We start from the raw sequence: 18,892 nt of genomic DNA, 5'->3' as shown, positions 1-18,892 counted from the left end.
TTTCAATGATCTGCTGCAATCGGGAAGGGTGAGCACCGTGTTGGCATGGGTCAGTGTGCAGTGCAGTTAAGGGCTGGCCATCCCCCCGTGGACCTCAAGGGTGTTAGAGTGTGAGTGGCAACTGCTAATGGAGCTGGCCAACGGGGTGAGCCCTGCTGCTTGGACTGAGTGCCTTGCAGCATGAGGGCCAGGAATCGGATGTGGCATGTGAAGTATTCCTTGGGTGGGGTTGGCCAGGCTGCAATGGCACTGCTGGTAGACAATAGGCTACTCAATGCTCCTCTATCCTTTCAGGAGAAGGCATCCCATAACAATTTTGAGAGGTTGAGGATTGGCAGGGGACCCCCACACCTCCTCATCCTCACCCGCTATGCGCAAGAGGCCCTGGAGCTGGAGAGGCGTCAAGCACCTCGATCAACCGGCCGTGGTGAGGTTGGAGTGTCAGACGAAGGTAAGAGTGCAGTGCACAGACGTGAGATTTTTGGATAGTGCAACCATTCTATGCACCATGATGCACAGTGACAGTGTGATGACTCTCGCTAATCACATGTTATTTTTCTCCCTTTTCGGCTCACCAGCAGAACTCACATAGAGGACCCAGAAGGGCCACCTCTGACCCCGGAGGACCACCATGTTCCTCAAGCACCTCTATCACACCTGTTCTGTCAAGCAGGCACCAGCGCAGATTCTAGCACCTCAGTGGGCATTATAGCGCAGTCTAGTATCTTGGTGCACATTGATAAGGGCACTTCACACTCACTTGAGGTGCAGGCGGAGGCAGAGAGTGCCCAGGATGCCGGGAGTTGGAGAACTTCTGGAGACCAGGACAATGTTCAGTCGAAGGCTGATGATGAGCCTCTGGAGTCGTCCATTAGGCAGCAGATGCTGGAAGTCCAGCAGGGTGTGCGGGAGGATCTGGCGGAGATACATGAGGGAATGCGTGCCATGGTCTCTGTTTGGGAGGAGTCCCTGTGGAGCATAACCACTGCTTTGACCCTCATGGTCAAGTGCAATGCCTCTTCCATGGAGAAAGTGGCAACTCTCATGGAGAGGCTACTCCAAGGACAGAATCAGGTGTCCTTAGGCACTTGGACCTACAAGCCCGCACAGAGGCAATGGCCTCAGGTGGTCCGTGTCCATCTGGGAGATGGATTGGGCACCCAGTATCCCAGCTAGATGCCCGTCCATCAATGGCGAGCAGGGAGGTCCAGAGCGACCTCACGTTGGTGCATGAGCTGCCTTTCGTCTCTGCGGGCTCCACTCAGGGTGCTCTGGATGATGGCAGCAGTTCCTCCGCCCCTCTGCCAGTGACCTGGGCATCTGATGAGCCTGTGGCAACTGGGGAGATGCCAGCCTGCACTGGCTGCTCCCTCCCAGATGGGGCCAGCACAGGTTCCGTGGGCCAGAGGACGGCCACCAAGGTCATCAAGGCCAACAAGACAGCAGAGTCAGCAGGCTGTCTCCAAAGTGGTGCCAGAGAAGGGGGGAGCAGCTGGATGTAGCACCCGCAAACGTAAATGTAAAGCACCTTAAGCACAAGATGGGCTTATCACGAGTGATATTTTGTTCCCCCATTTTGCTTTGATTTTTTTTAATGGTGTGACAAGCAACACTGGTTAATGTTTGGTACAACAAGGTGTCACAAGTGAGATATAATTTTGTGCTATTGGCCTCAGTGTTCTTCATTTGTTCTCTGGGTGCAGGGTAAGCTATGACGTAATGACGGACGTGTGTCTCCTGAAATTATATTGCACAGGCACAGAGTGTGTTGGTGGCCAAAGAAATGTTCCTCTCTGGGATCGAGTATGGAACCTGCAGCCTATCTGCACGTTCATGGAGTGGAATCCCTTCCTGTTGACGAAGGCACTGGGCTCACCCACTGGCGCCTTGATGGCCTCATGTGTGTTGTCGATTGCAACCTGGACGTGGGGGAACCCAACAATCGCTGCGAAGCCTCCGGCTCGCTCATGCAGAAATGAATGAAAGTCAATACCCGCCTGAACAGAGCTTCTGTCACCAGTTTGACGCAACTGTGGTCAGCTGATTGGGAGACTCCACACAGATCCCCCACTGACCCCTGGAAAAAGCCAGAGGCATAGAAGTTGAGGGCCACTGTGACCTTCAAAGCCACTGGCATGGGGTGTCCACCCACACAGTCAGAGCTGATCTCAGGGCCGATCCTCTGACAAATGGAGGTCACGGTGTCCCTTGAGAGTCTCCTTCGGCATTGCACCTCGGGCATATTGAGGTAGCTGTATCACCATCTGTAAACCCTGGCAGTGGGATAGTGACATCTTCTGTGGCCTCTTCCGCCTTGGACTGCCAGCTGGCCCTGCGCCCTTTGTGCCTGCGCCTCTCCTCCCACAGGTACTCTCCCCTGGAAGCTGGGACACATGGCCTCCTCTCCCTTCAGCCCCTCTGTTCCTCCTCAGAGGAGGTGCCTCCAGCAGAGACCACAATCCCCATTACCAGGGTTATGGAAGGCTGTCTGATACCTGGAAGGACCCACACAGTCTGAATCCTCCGGGAGCCTGGAAGACAACAATGAGTCCTGAAATGAAGCCCAGAAATGCTCAGAATGAAACTCTGAAGCAAGATGAAGCTGTCCAGTTCACATAAGCAACCAGAAGCACATGATCTTCAAAATTCCTCATTACTCACAGTGGCGATGCCTCTGACCCTTCTTATCCCGCCCGTGGATGAGCTTTTGCAAATTGTAGCCTGCCCACCTGCCCGTTTTGCCTGTGCGACAGCTGAAAAGTCGTAAGGGCTACGTAAATTCAGAGACAATTTGTGTGTTAAGGGCCTTAACTGGCCTCTTAACTAACGGTGGGTATGCCTCCGTCTCCTGCACGTGCCCGCAGAACGAAATAGCGCGAGAGTGCGCGTTGATGTCAGGGCACTCGACCAATGTCAACGCGTGTTATTTCACGCTTGAGTGGGTTGGGTGTGCGCCCGCCCACCGAGCGAAAAATTCTGCCCACGATGTTGTATATCTTAACATTAAACCACAGATTTAATAGATAATTAAAATAAGCATACTATTATTGCTGTTAGCAATAAACAATACTTCCTGCTGTCATAAACTGCCATCTATTTGTACACATACATTTCTATAATTGATATAATGATTTTAAAAATGGAAAATGAGGTATAATTAAATAATTCCACCGTCCTTCTGCTGATTAATATATTCCATGCATATTATGATAACCTTACACACCAGGTGAAACCCATTGTAAATTCATATGGAAAATGGAGCAGCGACAGTAAATCCTGATCCTGGCAGTCTTGAAATTATACACTGGGTTATTAGCATACAAATAGTGAATAATGACCCATCAAATCCCTTGTTTGCTATATTAACTGACATATTAACTCATTTTTAAAATTAATTCATAGGATGTAGATGTTATTGGCAAGGTCAGGATTTATTGCCCATCCCTGACAACTGAGTGGCTTGCTAGGCCACTTCAGGGGCATTAAGATCAACCATATTTGTGTGTGCCTGGAGTCACATAAAGGCCAGGCTAGATAAGGATGGCAGACATTAGTAAACTGGATGAGTTTTTATGACAATCTGCTAATTTCATCGTCATTCTTATTGATTCATTACTGTAAAGGAGGATGCTGTAGCAAATCAATGAGGGTGCCCTGCACCTTCCTTTACAGTTGCAAAGCATGCACCATGTATGTATGCGCATACCAGCTTCCACATCAGATGCCTCAGATGAATATTGAGCATCTCCTGGAAGGGCAGAATGCCAAATACAGAAGTCTGCCAGCATGCATGTTTACCCTCTTGAGTTAGTGGTGACTCCATTGGCTGTGTTATGTGTGCCTGAGGGCCACATTCCCAAAGACATGCTCTATGACGAGCTTGCTATAGGCATGAGACCAAAAGGTCGCCCACACCTGTGATACATGGATAACTGCAAGCAAGACCTCAAGGTGACCGGGATCAGAGTCGATGCATGGGAAATCCTTACTGCTGACAGGAGTGCCCAGAGACAAGCAGTTAGGAAGGGCATGTAAAAAGCAGAGGACAAAAGAAATGGCCAGGTTTTTAAAAAATTTATGTTTTCATGGGATGTGGGCATCGCTGGCTAAGCCAGTATGTATTGCCCATCCCTAGTTGCGAAGGGCAATTAGGGATGGGCAATAAATGCTGGCTTAGCCAGCAACTCCCACATCCCATTAAATAATAAATAATTTTTAAAGCCTAGTCATTTCTTTTGTCATATGCTTTGTCCCCACCCTTCCTATGGTGGAAAAAAAATTATTAGTTGAACTCGGGACAACGCTACTCATCTCTGCCAGCTGTGGAGAGGACTCTAACTCGTGAGTAGGCCTCTACAGCCACAACAGATGATGTTCAGTCTAGAAGGAACATATACACCAGATGTAGTTCATTGTCTCCTGAGGCAGGCGGACGCCGACTGCTACTATTATTAATTCCAGTTTTTTATTCTAGATTTATTTAATTAACTGAATTTAAATTCTCCACTTGCCATGGAGATATTTGAACTCATGTCTGCAGATCATTACTCCAGAATTCTGGATTGCTAATTAGGGAACATAACCACAATACTCCCATTCCTCTCAAGAAGTTAATGCCTTCACAAAAATCACAGCCAAACTAATACAAATAAACTAAGAATTTGTAAGTTGATTCTGCATTTCATGGCTCAGTGACAATCACCTCAGAATCAGAAGGTTGTGCGTTCAATTCCCACTTTGGAGAGTTGAGCGCAAAATCTAAGATCTACGATGACATTCCAGTACAGTACTGAGGGAGTGCTACACAGTTGGAGGCGCCGCCTTCCAGATGACACATTAAGCCTAAGCCCCCTCTGCCCTTTCAAGTGGATGTAAACGATCCCATTGCACTATTTTGAAGAAGTGGGAGTTCTCCTCAGCATCTTGGCCAACACTTGCCCCTCAACCAACATCATTAAAAGCAGATTATCTGGTTATTATCACATTGCCATTTGTCGGACCATGATGTGCACAATAAGATTGCAGTACTTCCTTCATCACAACACTGATTTTACTTCTAAAGTATTTCCTTGGCTGTAAAGCACTTTGGGATGTCCTGACTTTGTGAAAGGTACAACATTAATGATGGGGCTGTTATGACACAGCAGTTGGTAAAGGCTGAGTTATTTAAAATCTCAGAGGGAAACTTTAAACAACTGGCATAACCTATATTTTCAATTGGTATGTTTGAGATGCAGCTCTGAATTCATAAATGAAACCACCAAGCCTCCAGAGGTTTTTATATAAATTAAATTAAACATCTATTAATTTAACAAGGAATTAAACACATACACATGTCTACAAATGACTTCTATAATAACTTTTAAACAAATCCCCAGATTAATCACTCCCAGGTAAATATCTTCACCAAGGCAACAATAACCCATAGACTTAAACAGGCACCAGCCAAAGCACATTTTATCTTATGTATTCAAAATGAGGTCCCTTGCAATTTGTTTCTTTTTCAGATAGTTCTAGGCTTACAGGCTGCTTAGATATTATATGCCACTGACCCACACACAAATCTCTTTTCTGTATATACCTAGCCTTCCCTTTGAATGCAAATTCTCATTGTATCATCAGGTCCTTTGAACTCTACCTCTTCTAACAGTCAAACCCCTTTCACAGTTCCAATTTTATTAGTAATATAAACATATTGCTTGGTGTCACCTAGCTAGGTGCAAGACTTCACCTCCATTCTTTGAATGGTTTATTCAACAAAATGCAAATGTACCCTTTACCTTACTGTTTAACATCTCAAAACTACTATACGTCAAACCACCCAGACTAGCTGGCTTTAATCCAATTAAGACACACACATTCACACCCACAGACCCAGACCCTACTACAAGACCAATTTAAAATAATTTCTAATAACATTATATATATTAATATCTTCATGGTGGGGTGGGGGGTGTGGTAAATTATGTGATATGGTAATTCTAACAAATTCAGATTTGCAGAATATAAGATTGAAATTCAAAATCTGCTATAAAGTTTTTGGTTTATCAATAAATATTTTTACTTGTGGTGTCTTATAGAAATAATGGCTGGACAAAAAAATAAGTATATTAAAATTCTACAAGGAAAAGCATCTTACCTCAGGAAAACTGATTCCTCATTGGAACTAGAAAATGATTAGAAAGATTAAATCAAAACATTAATAAAATATTCAAGTTAATAAAATGCATTTACATACACTTGGTCCCTTTTATATTGGATACCACTATACGTAACACAATAATTGGAGCCACTGATTGAGCTACTTATCAATAAAATTTGAAGCAGACCGAGAAAGCAGTACTAATGAAAATGCTATTACAAGAGGCTATTGTAGAAAACCCAAATTGATACACTTTCTCAGAAAGAAAAAGAGCCTTGCAGCAATAATTGATCTTACAAATTGGGGGAAAAATTGAAGTACTGAAGAAATAATGAAAAACATTCAAATTAACCAGGTTTATATCATTTGATTTTTTGCATTAATGCAGAAATGGCATGTTTTCATTTATTTATCAGGGTTGCTAAATCTGTTTAATGGCCTGATAAAGAAAACTTGAGTTTTAATAATTTCTGAGTTATATTTTCCAGCCATACATAAAATAAAAACTTTTCCCAAAACTTTTCCAATTTTAATACTTGCATTTTAGCATACTATTTGCTGATGGCATAAACTTGTTTTTTTCAAAAGAAATTTCACAGATAGTGAAAGTAATTGGGCCTATCCTAATTTTTCCATTAAGTAAAAGCTTACAGTAACCTTTTCTTTCCCCATCCCTAATCCCTTCATTGCATTCAACCATGTTTAAAAGAGTTCCAAGGTTTTTCCTCCACTATGCTATTTAGAAGTCTATTCTCCACACTGATGGACAGAATTTTGTGGGTCCCCACTGGGGGTCTTGAAGGTGGGGGGCTGGGCCTGTTACATTCCCCCATTCTGTAGGTGGTCTTCCTGCCGCTTACCTGCCCACCCCAAACCTGTTCTGAATTTTATGGGAGGGGGGTGAGGCCTAGGGCAGCCCAATTGGCCACTTGAGGGTCACTTCCCACCTGGCTGCAATCTTTAGGCTGGGGGAGGGGGTAATGGATGGCGTGGTCAGTGGGTGGGAAATCTGCCAGATTAGCCTGCTCAAGCCTTGGGCGGGAAAGGGGGAGTCACCTCCATCACTGACCTTCTTTCCTGAGCGGGGCCTCCCCCACTCCTTCGAGTGTCCCCTCCCCCCGCAGCCTTTCTAACATGATCCCCACCAGCCTTGCCCCAATCCCCACCTCAGAACATTAAATGGCTCCTGAAATCAGGGTGGATGCCTTCCTTGCTGACTTTTCCTATACCGGGGTGGGAAATCCTGCCATCCAAAACATCCAGCCCGGATTGCTTTTTGGTTGCAAAAGATCCTGACAATGGTCCTAAATCTACATTTTGAAACTATATCTCCCTTGTCATACTTTCATATTTTGATGTGGGCTAGCTTTCTGGATTTATTTTTTCTATGCTATTTACTACATACTATTTACAGCACCAAAGCAGACCATTCGTCGCAGCTGGTCTATACTGGTCTATACTGGTGCTTATACTTTGAAACAACCTCCTCCTACTCTATTCCACCCAACTCGAACAGCATATGCTTCAATACTCCACCCCACCCCCCCCCCCCCACCCCCATGTATTTATCTAGATTCTCTTTAAATGTATCCATGCCATTTCTCTTAATGACCCCATGTGGTACCTTTGCAAGCTTCCCACTTACTGACCTGCCACTGGATTGTTCATCCACTTTCTACTCCTGTACTTATAACTATCAAGAAGAAAGATGCACAGATTGTGCTAAACATCCAACTGCTGATGCTATATCAGCAAAGGAATGTTTTGGAAGCTCAGGAAACAGGAGATGTCTATGCATTTGGGCTGGTGTTCCAAACACAGCTGTGCCACTTAGAAACCAACTTGAATGTTCAAAGCTACTTTTGAATTCTAGAAATGGCCAGCAGTAAGATGAGGTGAGAAGGTCCTTGACACCAAGGCCGCATTTGACTGAGTGTGGCATCAAGGGACCCTAGCAAAACTGGAGTAAATGGGAATCGGGGAAAAACTCTCCACAGGTTGGAATCATATCTAGCACAAAGGAAGATGGTCGTGGTTGTTGGAGGTCAGTCATCTCAGCTCTAAGACACCACTGCAGGAGTTCCTTAGGGTAGTGTCCTCGGCCCAACCATCTTCAGCTGCTTCATCAATGACCTTCCTTCCACCATAAGGTCAGAAGTGGGGATGTTTGCTGATGATCACACAATGTTCAGCACCAGTCGCGACTCCTCAGATACTGAAACAGTCCATGCCCAAATGCAGCAAGATCTGGACAATATCCAGACTGAGAAGTGGCAAGTAACATTCACGCCACACAACTATCAGGCAATGACCATCTCCAACAAGAGAGAATCTACCCATCACCCCTTCACGTTCATTGGCATTACCATTACTGAATCCCCTGAATAAGGACAGTGGATCAGTTAGTATGCAGACAATGACAACATTCATCCCTGTCTGCCCAGTTCATTATGCACTCAACCTTCCATAACCAATGGTCCAGCAATGTTGCAACATTAACTAATTTAATAATCATCAGTGCTATGGCTGTTGGGAGGACAATGCTGACCTCACTGTTGGGCATAAATACCTGGCCATGGCACCCCAGCCTCAGCAACACCAGTAGACCTCAGTGCATGGTGCTTCTCCAGTTCAAGGGCCTGAAGTGGCTTAGTATGGAGAGCTGTGCCTGGCCACCTCCATTCCTCACACGCTTGGCCGCATTCTGTGCATTCTTCTCCTGAAATTGATTTGGGCAAATTGCACATGGACTTTGTTCACGCATGGCACACACCAACCAGAGTGGGACATATCAGGCCTCCAGTGCCTCCTGACCCCGCTGCAGCCGATCATTCACACAAAGTTGCTAGGCCTGCTCCCCGTCCCCCCCACCCCTACTGCCCCTTTGGACACATACTGCCTACATCACATTAGGAACCACACGGTATTTCCTCCCATAGCAAGGAGGCGCAAACACGTGCAGCACACAGGGCAGCAGATGGTTTGTTACCACGCCACCTTGAAGCTCCCCTTCCACCATCTCATCACCCTGACTAGGACATGTCCTGGAGTTCTGAGTCTGCGCCTAGGTGCAGCTCCTCCAGGTTGCCCCCAAACCAGTATGTGGGACTCAGATCAACACATGCTGTGAGGGAAAACTCATCTCTTCATGGCCCTCTCAGGTTGACCTCAGCATGGGCATTATCTGCTTGCCCACCCAGCAAAGGAAAAATGCCAACAACGATTCAATGCAGTCACAACACAGAGATTTGAGGAGGGACGGCCGCAGAGGATAAGGCTACCTGCTGGGTCAAATGCCCGATGCCAACATGGTACTCACTCTGCCAGAGCGCAAGAAATCATTGAAGCGCTTGTGGCACTGGATCCAGGTGCGCAGCACCATGTCATGGGAGCTCACCAATTCCGTCACCTTCTCCCAGGCACGTTTCATCATGTGGTGGGGCCTCCTCCCCTCATCCTGGGGGACCAACACCTCCTGCCGTGCTGCGACCTCCTCAAGGAGGGCAGCAAGGCAGTCATCAAAAAAAACGAGGGGCGCACCGGCTCCCTGCTGGCCTACCCTCCAGCCTGGCCTGCTCACCCAAACCCCTCTGCTGCGGCCTAGCACTGGCCATTGTGAGCAGCCTACAAAAGGCTGCCAGGACTTCATTTAAACAGGCTGCTGGGTTGCCGTTGGACCCAGCGGTCTGTGCACACCCGCTGCCGCCCACACACTCGGGAGTCGGGAAATACTCTGGGCGGGCCTTAATTAGCCCACCCGCATAAAAAGGCGGCGTGGGCCTGATCGCGGGCAGTGATCGGGTCCACGCCTGCGCGCGCGTGCCCCGCCACACCCCCCCACCCCCCCATCAGACAGAAAATTCTACCCCATGTGTGGAACTATAATATATATAAAGCATCTACTGTTTATCCAGAAGAATATAACAAAATCTATTTAATCTTTTTCATATTCTACTCTATTTTTCTTCCTCCTTCTGTTTGGAAGGAATTGATTGTGGTCCAGTCCAACTAATAATGGTCATCTTCTGGCACTCTGTGATCTTTATTCATCTATAATCCTTGATGGCGAGTGTCAGCAGGTCATTTAACCGATTGATGCATCACAACCAAGTTCAATTCTATCCTCACCCAACAGGCAGACATGGCAGGATTGTCGCATGAGGAGACACTGGGCTAACTCGGCCTGTCTTTACTGGAGTTTAGAAGAATGAGAGGGGATTTCTTTTAAACGGTTAAAATTCTGACAGGGCGGGACAGACTGGATGACTGGATGATGTTTCTTCTGGCTGGGGTGGGGGGAGGCGGTGTCTAGAACAAGGGGTCATAGTCTCCAGATATGGGGTAGGCCATAAGGTGAGGAGAAATTTCTTCACTCAGAGGGTGGTGAGCTGTGGAACTCTACCACAAAGGCTGCGGAGGCCAAGTCACTGAATACATTTAAGAAGGAAATAGATTTCTAGATTCTAGAGGCATCAAAGGGTATTGCGAGAGACTGGGAGTATGGCGTTGAGATAAAGGATCAGCATGATCATACTGAATGGCAAAGTAGGCCCGAAGGGCTGAATGAACTACTCCTGCTCCTATTTTCTATATTTCTATGTTTCCAACTGCAGTCAGAAGTGGAAACAATCTCTGAATAATTTATCTCTACATACAGACCACATGCAAATACAATAACATGTTAAAGGCTGCTGAGTGTCAACTGTGGTTATTACTGTTAAATAATGTATCAATATTAAATGCAAAAACATCAAAGAACAGAGAAATATATCTCAACTAGAACCAGCACAGAACCTAAACTGAGCTGTCACAGTAAAGAAATCAGGTAACTGTAAATTCAGCTTTTTCTTTCCTGAACCTTTTTTTGCTTCTTTGTATTCATTACGGTGAGGGTGGATAGTCCTGAAGAATGGAACAAGTACTAAATCCTCTAAGGCCAGTTATGCTGGCAGTTTGAAACAAAGCCAGATGCTGTCATGTATCACTCTTCAGAACTCTATCTTTTGTAATGTTACAATATCCATACAGGAAAATGCATAACTCACCCCTGTGCAAAATGAATTCCAGCAGAGTCACAAAAGATTCAAAGAAGATCTTACAATATCCTGGACACCAGATGGTATCTTGAAAATCTAAGATTTCAAGGATCATCAAGGCGCATGCATAGATCTAAAAATGGGGGTGGGGGATAGAAATCATTCAATTTTGATCAAAGGGTAAGATTCTGCAAGAGCTACCAAGATGATAGATATCTCCCTCCTCAAGTATAGGGCAAAATAAGGCAATAAACACATAAGTATTTCATCTGGTTGTATAAAATGCAAATATTGGATCTTTTTTTAAAATGACAGGGGTTGTTGAGGGACCCGGCAGATTTCATTGTATAGCTTATTCTTTACCAGTTTAAGGAATTAGGTAATTATGTGCTACTGCATAGATAAAAGGCAAATTTCATGGTAGCAACAATAGCAAGATATTCCAATACAGGCTGGAAAAGGTTAAAGACGTTTGATCAGATCCCCATGACTAATCAGTCACGACAAAGACAATTTGTTGTGGTAAATACCATTTGGATTTTACTAAGCTTTATTCCCATGATGACTCACTAATTAAAGTCAGGATAAATAGACTCACCTCAGCCTAAACGGTACCCCAAAGGTCTGCAAGTAACAGTCAATGTGAAATAAACCTGATTGAAAGACAGCATTTATTTCATTAAGACAAAAGTTGCAGCTCTCTGTGATATACTGCAGGTCAAAATGGCAAATTTTCCTGTCAGAAACCAATGTAGTGCATTACAGTGCTGTTAAATGACATTTCCATAGCCAGCACAAAGTGTATCACGCTGATGCAAAGGAAATTTATTGATGTCAACATGTTCAATAAAATGTAACTGTCCTCAAATTACTTGTCTCCACAGACTGAATGGTGATGTACAAATAAAACTTAATGACAGTCTAACAATAATGCAAGCATTTATTTTTTTCTCTTTAAGTTTGGCTTTATGGAACAAATTACAACACATTTAAACGGCTTTGCATTCCACCTTTGACGTGAAAGCCATATTTAATAATTTATGATTATTTTCCCCGCACAATTTTAAATTATTTTTCTTTCACAGCTGTTTGCCAAGTATTGCGCAGTATTCTCTCAGAGGTGTGAGACTTAGCTGCCTCAGTTGACTTACCCTCCAGTTTACTGGCTTGCCATTCAGAAGAGGTTCCTAGCTGCACAGCATCGCTTCTACCTCTCAGCTAAGACAAACAGTGCCAGCCCACTACTTGTGAGTTTACTCAGCTGGTAACACTTTAAGCTCTTAGTCTGAGGGCTGGGTTCAACCACATTCCAAGATTTCAGCACACAATTTAAGCTGATGTTTCAGCTTAGTTTTGGTGGAGAGCTGTATTATTCGAGGTGCTGTCCTTCAGATGAGACATTAAACCAAGGCATCATCAGTCTGTTTCTGCAGTTCAAATGGATATTGAAGATTCCATGGCACTATTTGACAATGAGCAGGGAGGCCTTCTGATGTACTGGTAAACATTGCTCTCTAAACCGATACTATTAATGTCAACTGCCGCTGCATCCTACAGCATTTTTGGGATCTTGCTGGATGCAATACAGCTGCCACTTTTCAATCCAGTTGCAGTATTTCAAAGTTCTTTCATTTTATCTGAAATCCATTGAGACGTTTTTGCAAGCTGTTGCAACATTCGATATATGTGGAAATCTTTTTTTAATGGAGTGTACTAGGTGATCTGAAACTTTCTGGTGTAGAAGTTCATTATATTGAATGTTTTTGTACTTCAGTTCTCACTTGCTGTTCATAATTTATATTTGTCTGTGAAAAAGGAATCATCATATTAAGGAGATGGTGAAGGGAGGAGAGGAGACCAGTGGATTCATAGGAGAGAGGGCATGGGGATCTGAGATGAAGATTGAAATCATCAGATATGAGGAGTTACTCAATGGAACAGCTAGGAAAAGAAATAGAGGGTATCTTGGGAGAAATTTAGGGTGGCTTTTGGGGAGCTGTAGACAATGAGAAGTTGGAACAAAATGAGGTGCTCAAAGGAGGAGAAGGTGCCGGAGGAGCAGGGAAGAAACAAAGATGTGACTTGAAGATAAAGGCCTCACTGTCAGCACAGCTCTTTGGGAAGGACAGATGCTGAAAGGTATAGCCAAGCAGGAAGCTTTGGCAGGAAGCCAAGTTTCAATACAATTATCTGTAATAAATTCAAGGCCTTGCTTATGAGTGGGGAGTCATTATTGAGGGAAATGGAGTGGGCTGGTGATTCTTTATCCATTGGAAGGCTCTGGAAGGTTAATATTGCTGAATGGAATAAACAGGACAGGAAGAATACCGTGAATTTAGTCATTCATGGTTTTGTTGAGCCGAAGGTTTAGTGAGAGAGTGGATGGGCCAGTTGAAGTTATGTCTCTTAAAGAGATAATGATATTGAGCATGATCATTGGTGTATGTCAAAACCAGTCAATGGGAGTCGTGGAAAACTCTCAATGGTTGGAGTCATACCTAGCACTAAAGACGATTATTGTGGTTATTGGAGACCGATAATCTCATCCCAGATCTTCTTTGTAGAAGTTCCTCACGGTAGTATCCCAGGCCCAACCATTTTCAGCTGCTTCATCAATTACCTTTCCTCTATCATAAGGTCAGAAGTGAGGATGTTCACTGATGATTGCGCAGTGCTCCACACCATTCATGACTTCTCATACTGAAGCAGTCATGCATGCACGCAGCAAGACCTGGACAGTATCAGGCTTGGGCTGATAAGTGGCAAGTAACATTCATGCCACACAAGTGCCAGGCAATGATCATCTCCAACAAGAGCAAATCTAAAAGTAAATATCCCTGATGTTCAATGGAATTACCTTCGCTGAAATCCCCACCACCAACATTCTGGATGTTACCATTAACTGGACCAGCACATAAATAAAGTGGCTACAAGGGCATGTTAGAGGCTGGGAATTCTGTGGTGAGTAACTTATCTCCTAATTCCCCAAAATCTGGCCGCCATCTACCAGGCACAAGTCAGAAGTGTGATGAAATGTTCTCCGTGTCCCTGGATCTGTGCAGTTCCAACAGCACTCAAGAAGTTCAACATTGTCCAGGACAAAGCAGCCTGCTTAATCAGCACCCCATTCATTTGGGGGGAGATGTTGGTGTAGTGGTAATATCACTGGGCTAGTAATCGAGAGGCCCTGGGGCATGGGTTCAAATCCCACCATGGCAACTGATGGAATTTGAATTCAATTACTAAAAAAATCTGTAGTTGTAAGCTAGTCTCAGTAATAGTGACCATGAAATTATCATCAATTGTTGTAAAAACCCATCTGGTTTGCTAATGTCCTTTAGGGAAGGGAATCTGCCTTCCTTACTTGATCTGGCTTACATGTGACTCCAGGTTGACTCTTAATTGCCCTCTGAAATGGTCTAGCAAGCCACTTAGTTCAGGGGCAATTAGGGATGGGCAATAAATGCTGGCCTTGCCAGTGATACCAATATCCCATGAAAGAGTAAATATCTTTATATCACTGGTGCACAACAACAGCACTGTATACCATCCACAAGATACACTGCAGCAACTTTCCAAGCCTCCTTCAACACCATCTTCCAAACCCACAACCTTTACCGCCTAGAAGGACATGGGCAGCTGTTGCATGGGAACACCACAACCTGCAAGATTCACCCCCAAACAAGCCACTTCCCATCCTGACTTTTAACTAGATTGTTATTCCTTCACTATCACTGGGTCAAAATCCCAGAACTCCGTACCAAGCAGCACTGTGGATGTACCTACACAAGATGGACTGTGGCACCTTCTCAGGGGCAATTATAGGAATGGACAACAAATGCTGGCCTTGCCAGCAATGCTCACATCCCATAAACAAATTTTAAACAAAGATAAGCACAGCATAGTTATGGGATGAATTAAACTTGCTACGGGGAAAGGAAAGAAGAGTTTGAGAAATAATTCATGGAGACATTAATAGATACAAAATATACGAGAGGCAAAAAATAAAAAGTAGCATGGCCAAGTAGGGGGAAGGTGAGGAGAGCAGATAGAAAGTAAAAGTAAGGGACCAAAATTAAAAAGGGAGATAGAAATAATAGGCTCGGGTCCAAGACAACAGCTAAAATTCACAAGCAAATGGACACAATGGGAATCATGGGCCGAATTTTATGCGCCCCCAGCGGGCGCGTTTCCTGCGGGGTGGAAGGGCATCCAAAACAGGGTGGGTTTCTGCCCGCCTTCCCACCCACCCTAGAGCTCACCCCCAAGCTCACCTCCATAATACAGGGGTCGGACAGGCACCAAAATCGGCAGCCCACCCACCATATTCAAATGAATAATCAAGAGTCAATTAGGCTTGTTATCAAGCCAACTGACCCTGATAATACACAGCCCATGCCATAAAACATTGGTGTGGACAGCGGGGTGGAATGGGCAGCCCGATCTTTTCATTGAAATGTTTAATGGACGGGAAAGAAGGGGGGGGTCAGTCTTTGGGGGATGCCCTTGCCAATCGCGGGGTACCCCCCACCACCACCCAAGGTCAAACCCTCTCTACCTTTCTACTTGCTCTCTCCCTTAAACTCACAATGCCTCCAGCTCCTCTCCCTCACATACCCAAACACCCACGGCCCAAGACCCTGGACTTACCTGCTCAAGGGATCCATGGGCCATGATCTTCTTCTTGTCCTGTAGTCCAAGCAGCTGCCACTGATGCCTTCCTGGTGCTGCCAGGACTGATGGAGCTGCTGGCCAATCCGATAGGCTGTAAGCTGCAGAGGGCAGGGCTTCTTCCACAGTGAGGGGCTGAAGCCCCACTCAGCATTAATTTATCCGCCCCAAAGCGCTTCATGGCTGTGGAGCGGGTTAGCGTGGAGCATGTCGACTTTTTTTCCAGGGGTGGGGTATACCATTCACCACCCACCAGCCCCCCACACCTTCCCCCACCATTGTATTATTCCATCCCATATCTTTTGTTTTTCCAAATGCTGACTGACCTGCTGTGTATTTCCAGAATTTCATGTTCTAACTTTTAAACTCACTGCACTTTCCAAGATTGAGGTTACATTTGATTTTACATTACTGGTGGATTTTGTTTTAAAAGAAATGGATGACCATAATTTTAGAACCATGGTAGTTAACACCAAAGATGAAAATATTTGGCCTGTGCATTTTTTGCTATAATATTCTAGAATTTATCACAAAAAGGACAATCCCCCACCCCCCCCACCAGACATGTTTTATAACTCCTGCCAGGAACACGAATATAGCTGCAGAGCAATTCCACAATAAAAGCCATGCCACCATCAGAAACATAATCGCATAAATAATTGGGATGCTCAAGCAGTGTTTCTATAACAGAGCCTTGGTATCATGAGAGATCAGCCTTTAACACCACCTGGACAGCAACAAATGCAGGAAGAGCAGAAGAGGAGCATGGAGAGCGGGGATGGTGGGGGGTTTGGGGGTGTGGGGGGTGGGGGGGTGGTACGAACTGGTAGAGGAGTAGAGACTGCATCCACAAATGCACTATGCCAGAGATCTCAGACACCAATTCATTGAAGAGTGCTTGACCGTCAATTATTCCTCAAGCTTGTATCATGAGTTTAGAGGATGCCCTGTTGAAATGCCTCACAATACTTTCTAGAATGAAGTATAGGAGGGCTATTGTTAATGTAGGAGAAACAGTAACTTGATGGTGCAAAATACATTTTTAGATAAAAACAAATGTTTGAAAACAGACCCCTAATAATGTGGCTGGCACTGTTCTTTCATGCCGTGAATTATGCAGGACCATCTAATTCAGTGATTTTTAAAAAATTATAATTTGCTACTTTCTAATTTATATCCCCTACTTCACTGAATTTTAAAGAAATGGCTGAATAGTTCCAGGGAAAAAAGTAAAAGCAAATCAAAACTAAATGTGTCCCTATGTTTTAGAAATCAGGAGGTCCTTTTACTGGTCTTTACTAACGTCTAAAACAAACAAAGTATCTATTAAGCAGGAATATAAAAAGTCCAAGCAGTCAAAGATTACTACAGAAATCTATTCTCTGACACCTTTGAACCCAACTTCATTGAGCGTATCACCTGTTGATTTTAAATTTATGATCGTACCTTTGGCTTCATGAGTTGACTCTAGGCTACATTTTAGGTAAGGTCAGGCAAAGAGTTTTACAGGTTTGTGAGGATGTACTTGGGGACGCACAACAAACCAGGAGTATTCCCAGTAAGAGTGCATGAAGTTGTAAAAAAATATATCATGGGATATTCAGCTGTATGAAAAAAAACAGCTGAAAACTGTGAGGTGGACAAGTGACACAATTCCATTTTGTTATGGACTAATCCATGACTGGATTTTAAATTTCCCAATTAATGGTAACCCAATATTTTCACATTGCAGCTATTACATCAGAGAGTGAAGACAAAATAATGCCTACAAATTTGGTTGAGTGAATTTTTTTGTGGTAGAGAGGAGCTTCTCATATGGCCATAACATGCCAGAGTCTTTCTCCATACTCCATCTTCTTGTTTTTTTTTCATAAAATGAAACATAGTTATGAAGTTAACAGATATTCCCAATGTGCTCAGAACTATTATAAAGGTTTCTTCCTCACTATTTCATAAGTGAAAGTAAAATGACTCTATTTGTATCATGTAGTGTGAAAATCCATTCCTGCCAGCATAATTATGAACTCAAGTGAGATAAAAGCATATCAAAAATACTTTTAAGTTAGCTTATCAATAGTAGTAGGAGGTTCTATATCATGCCACCCCATATAACATTTAATTTTTTAGTGTTAATTGCATTGTCTACCAGTGAACACATGGATAGGAAAAGAAAAATCAAATCAAATCAAGGCTGCCGCTGCAGAAAAAAGGTCAGTCAGTATGATTTGCTGACCATTTTGCTTAAATCATAAATATACCATAATGTTGGCTGAATCTTGTAATCCGATAAGATTTTGGTATTTGCATCAAATTGTAGAACATCAGTATTCCCACAAATATATATTGCCTACCTGGGAAAAATTAGCTAATTGAACCCATTTTGGGAAAGAATGAAACAGAATCCGAAAATTATATCCAGTGCAGTGGTAAGGACCACCCATAATGCAAGTCCATGTGGTCTTTTACCCAGGAGGTTTGAATCACAGAGATGGAAAAGTTAAGTGCATAATATGGTATATACAATGGGAAGTGGAATGGAAATGTGACACAGAGCAGACTTAATGGCTGTGAGATACAGCTTTAACCGAATTAGACAAGATAAATCAACCAATTACAAAAAGCGTTGCTGTTAATTTTTAGTGACTGTGAAATATTGTGAAATAGATTTAAAACCAGTTTTTCCCCAAAGGATTCACTAAATAATAAACAGATATGAGGTAACTACCACACACTAACATAGTACAGAATTTGATTTTGGTTGAAACTGATAGACGGATCATTTTACTTATAATATTGGATCACTTATTTTACAATTGACCTTGATAGTCTATTATTCTTTCTATGCTCACTGCATATGTGCTCTTTATTACTACATGAACACACCCCCTTTATAGCGTTGTTTACATGACGCCACAAGGCAGAATTACCACGGGTGGTGCTTCATCACAAAGGTGAAAGGAATTGTAAGGCAAAACGCTTGACTTTGGAATATAAATTATGCTCTGTAATTTTCAGCACTGTGGGTGCAGTTTTATGTTCAAAA

This window comes from Cetorhinus maximus, chromosome 19 (genome assembly GCF_964194155.1).
Source record: "Cetorhinus maximus chromosome 19, sCetMax3.hap1.1, whole genome shotgun sequence".
Lineage (NCBI taxonomy): Eukaryota > Metazoa > Chordata > Chondrichthyes > Lamniformes > Cetorhinidae > Cetorhinus > Cetorhinus maximus.
The sequence above is the reverse complement of the archived record's forward strand: the minus strand, read 5'-3'. Positions refer to the sequence as shown.